General features: G+C 46.6%; 1 non-coding gene across 1 annotated transcript; it reads left to right on the top strand.

Annotated features, from left to right (window-relative positions):
- The first annotated feature begins 400 nt into the window (after window positions 1–400).
- LOC114806748 lies at window positions 401–538 on the top strand. The gene has a single exon (XR_003754810.1). It is a non-coding gene; the product is annotated as a small nucleolar RNA SNORA7 (small nucleolar RNA).
- Window positions 539–5,007: the final 4,469 nt, after the last annotated feature.

Below are 5,007 nucleotides of genomic sequence, written 5' to 3'. Positions count from 1 at the left end.
AGGGCATGAAACTGGGAGTTAGGAGACCCAGGTTCTAATCCCAGCTCTGCCACCGGCCTGCTGGATAGCGGAGGATGAGTCATTTGCCTTCTCTCTGCCTTAATTCCCTCACTAATTAGTTATCTAAGCTCTCAATAAATATGATTGAATCAATCTCCTCTCCCTACTTCTTAAATGGTGAGGTCTGGGTGGGACAGAGATCATGTCTCATTTGTTTTTTTGTATCTGCCCCAGTGCTTGACCTTTAATAAACTAAGTAATTTCCTATCTCAGAACAGGTTTAGGGAGACCTGGAAGGATGAGATTACTGCAGTTAGAATGGGGCAGAAGAGGAATGAACATGTTTCTCTCTCACCTTCCTATTCAGCCCTCTGAAATACACTGTCCTATTAGTTCAGCACCCTTCTCAGGGTCACACCTGGGGAGCTTCCAGTACTCTACCAGTCTCGACTAGGGGAAGGAGAGTCAAGCAGAGGCATATCCATTCCATTCCTAACTTGGGCAGTGTCTAGAGAGTGGAAGGCAATCTGCTACAAGTCAAAATTCCCCTGTGCTGGGCAGTAGCGGTATAGGAGAGACTCGAGGGTGGAGACTCAAGTTTACTGTGTGGAAGGAGGCAATGGTAAACCACTTCCATATTTTTACCACAAAAACTGTATGGATACACTACCAGAACAACTGCAGATGGAGGTTGGGGGCTCTGGGAGAGATGTGTCCATGGTGTCGCTATGGGTTGGAGTTGACTAGACATCATAAGACAAGACAAAATTAGTTCAGCAATACACATATAGATGATGAAGAAGAAAACCAAGTCTGAGAGACCAATTTCTTATTTGGACTCTGAAAGAGTGTGGTGACAATGTGACATCAACTTCATAAAAACAGAAGGTTTCCAGAGTCATAGTTATGTCCAGCCTTCCATAAGACTATGAGATTTAACCTGCCATAGATATCACATCTGGCTTTCCAGCACTTGCATTGGTCTAACCTGCAAACCATAATTAATAGGAAATGGCAAAACAGGATCACCAATAATGAGATGCTGGAATGCAGTCAAACCATGTTCATAAAGGCAGCTCTCATTAAAGCCCAGCCTGGCAGAGAATGGGACCTTGGAGGGCAATGGATGCCAGCAGGATACCTAAACAGCTGCCATGTGATGAGCATAAATGGGGCATATATAAGCAGGAAAGGCAGGTCAGACACCTTAAAGACATATTGTTCTGCATGGCAAAAGACAGTTGAGGAACAATAGCAGGAGACAGCCCAGATTGGCACCCGGTAATCAGGAGGAGTTGACTGCCCTCCAGCAAACTTCAGGAACATCATGAAAGCAAGGGAGAGAATTGAAAACAACACCAAGTATTGCAAGTACTGAAAGCATCAGCAAAATCAAAGTGTATCTACATGTGCATGCAGTCACACTGCCTGAAGGGAAGGCTCTCACTCCCTATCTGTTCTATCTGAAGGACAGGTATATAATAAATTAATTAATTATGGTACTTGTTAAGTGCTTATCAAGTGCCAAGAACCGTTCTAAGCACTGAGGTAGAAACAAGTTAATTAGGTTAGACACAGTCCCTGTCCCACATGGGGCTCCGATTCTTAATCCCCATTTTCCAGATGAGGTTAGTGAGCCTCAGATAAGTTAAATGACTTGCCCAAGGTCACAAAGAAGATATGTGGCAGAGCTGGGATTAGAACCCAGGTCCTTCTGACTCCCAGGCCTGTGCTCTATCTACTAAGCACACTGCTTTTCTGTGTATACTGTTATGTTTTGCCACACGTCTGCTGTGCTGTGCCTGCCATCTACTCCAAGAAAGTATGTCAAAAACTGACTATATCACTTTCCCTCCCCACCCCTCCTTCTTTTCTAACTTCTCTAACCATGCTGACAACAATAGTTGCCTGGGGAAAAAAATGAATTTGCAACTGACACTCTCCCACTGTTTACATGTAAAAACAGTTTCATGTAGTACTGATGTGTTTGTCAATATAGAACCTGTCTTTGTTTTCAAGGCTGCTAGTTGAGTACCCAACCTTCTAAAGCCACTCAAGGAGAGCAACCCCTTTCATTCATTCATTCATTCATTCATTCATTCATTCAATAGTATTTATTGAGCGCTTACTATGTGCAGAGCACTGTACTAAGTGCTTGGAATGTACAACTTGGCAACAGATAGAGACAATCCCTGCCCAATGACGGGCTCACAGTCTAATCGGGGGAGACAGCAGAGCAAAACAGAACAAAACAAAAACAAGACAACATGATCAAGATAAATAGAATCAAGGGGATGTAAAATGCATTAACAAAATAAATAGGGTAATAAATAATATATACAAATACGCACAGTGCTGAGGGGAGGGGAAAGGGGAGGAGCAAAGAGCAGGGTGGGCAGGGGAGGGGGAGCAGAGGGAAAAGAGGCTCAACTGAGGGAAGGGGAAGGGGGAAGGGGGAGGAGCAGAGGGTGGAGGGGGAACAGAGGGAAAAGGGGGGGCTCAGTCTGGGAAGGCCTCATGCAGGATGTGAGCTCTCATTAGGGCTTTGAAGAGGGGAAGAGAGTTAGTTTGGTGGAGGTGAGGAGGGAGGGCATTCCAGGACAGCGGTAGGACGTGGGCCGGGGTTGGTGGGATAGGCATGAATGGGGGACAGTGAGGAGGTGAGCGGAAGAGGAGCAGAGTGTACGGGTGGGCAGTAGAAAGAGAGAAGGGAGGTGAGGTAGGAGGGAGCAAGGGAATGGAGAGCTTTGAAGCCAAGAGTGAAGAGTTTTTATTTCATGCGGAGGTTGATAGGCAACCACTGGAGGTTTTTGAGGAGGGGACTGACATGGCCAGACCGTTTCTGTAGGAAGATGATCCGGGCAGCGGAATGAAGAATAGACTGGAGTGGGGAGAGACAGGAGGAAGGGAGATCAGAGAGGAGGCCGATACAGTACTCCAGTCGGGATATTATGCGAGCTTATACCAGCACGATAGCCATTTGGATGGAGAGGAAAGGGCGGATCTTGGCAATATTGTGAAGGTGAGACCGGCAGGTGTTGGTGATGGATTGGATCTGTGGGTTGAATGAGAGAGCCGAATCAAGAACGACACCAAGGTTGTGGGCCTGTGAGACAGGAAGGATGGTCATGCCTTCCACAGTGACAGTGAAGTCAGGGAGAGGACAGAGTTTGGGAGGGAAGATGAGGAACTCAGTTTTAGACATGTTGAGTGTTAGGAGGTAGGCAGACATCCAGGTGGAGACGTCCTGGAGGCGGGAGGAGATACGAGCCTCAAGGGAGGAGGAGAGAACAAGGGAGGAGATGTAGATTTGGTGTCATCTGCGTAGAGATGATAGTTGAAGCTGTGGGAGCGAATGAGTTCACCAAGGGAGTGAGTATAGATGGAGAACAGAAGAGGTCCAAGAACTGACCCTTGAGGAACCCCTACAGTTAGGGGATGGGAAGGGGAGGAGGAGCCCACAGAGGAGACCGAGAATGAACGGCCAGAAAGATAAGAGGAGAACCGGGAGAGGACGGAGTCTTTGAAGCCAAGGTGAGATAAAGTGTGGAGGAGAAGGGGATGGTCAACAGTGTCAAAGGCAGCTGAGAGGTCGAGGAGGATTAGGATAGAGTAGGAACCATTGGATTTGGCAAGAAGGAGGTCACGGGTGACCTTTGAGAAAGCAGTCTCGGTGGAGCGGAGGGGACGGGAGCCAGATTGGAGGGGGTCCAGGAGAAAGTTGGAGTTGAGGAATTCAAGGCAGCACGTGTAGACAACTCGTTATAGGAGTTTGGAAAGGAAGGGTAGGAGGGAGACAGGACGATAACTGGAAGGGGAAGTGGGGTCGAGAGAGGGTTTTTTTTAGGATGGGGAAGACATGGGCCTGTTTGAAGGCAGAGGGGAAGAAGCCATTGGAGAGTGAGTGGTTAAAGATAGAAGTTAAGGAGGGGAGGGGGGAAGGGGGGATAGTTTTTATAAGGTGAGCGGGAATGGGGTCCGAAGCACAGGTGGAGGGGTGGCACTTGCGAGGAGGGAGGAGATCTCCTCTGAGGATACTGCAGGGAAAGATGGGAAAGTAGGGTAGAGGGTTGGAAACAGGGGGGGAAGGAGAAGGAGGAGGGGTGACTTTGGGAAGCTCAGACCTGATTGTGTTAATTTTCGTGATGAAGTAGGTGGCCAGATCATTGGGGTTGAGGGATGGGGAATGGGGAGGAACAGGGGGCCTGAGGAGAGAGTTAAAAGTCCGGAACAATTGGTGGGGGTGATGGGCATGGGTGTCAATGAGGGAAGAAAAGTAGTTTTGCCTGGTGGAGGAGGAGAGGGCAGAGTTTAGGCAGGAAAGGATAAATTTGAAGCGAATTAGGTTGGCTTGGTGCATGGACCTTTTCCAGCAGTGCTCAGCAGCTCAAGCATAAGAGTTCGAGCATAAGAGCTTTCCCATATCCAAGCTGGTCTCTTTATCCTGCTATAGCTGAGCTCATGACCTCTATTCTGCCTAAGACTCATCGTTCACAATGATGATATTTTTTGATAGAAAGTTCTATATTATTGCTACGTCCAACACTAGCAGAATGTTTTATACCCTCTCATAATTTCACTGCATTAAAGATTATAAAGTTCCACAAATACAAAGAAACATAACGTGTACAGTAGGCCTGAAACAGTGGCTGGAAAGCATAGCTATTATTAGGGTGGGGTTGTTAAAACATCATCAGAAAACAGAAATAGAATTCAAAGTGATGGGACCAACTAGGAAAAATGACTTTCCAGAAATAGGATCCTATTCAATTAAAACAAGTGACAGTACACTCAAGGACAAAGACACATACAATACCAGATGGGAAAAGACTGGCTAGACACAAATGAAACACAAAACCACTGGAGCAAGATTGTTCACCATCATCTGAATATGATTGAATAATCTAGTGATATTAAAAAAGCAAACATGGGACAGAACTACATTAACAGAGATTCAGCATGCAAGATTCAGGAACTGATACTTCTATAGACTGTAAGCATCTTGTG

This window comes from Ornithorhynchus anatinus, chromosome X1 (genome assembly GCF_004115215.2).
Source record: "Ornithorhynchus anatinus isolate Pmale09 chromosome X1, mOrnAna1.pri.v4, whole genome shotgun sequence".
Lineage (NCBI taxonomy): Eukaryota > Metazoa > Chordata > Mammalia > Monotremata > Ornithorhynchidae > Ornithorhynchus > Ornithorhynchus anatinus.
Note: the sequence above shows the minus strand (reverse complement) of the source record. Positions and strands in the feature narration are given on the sequence as shown.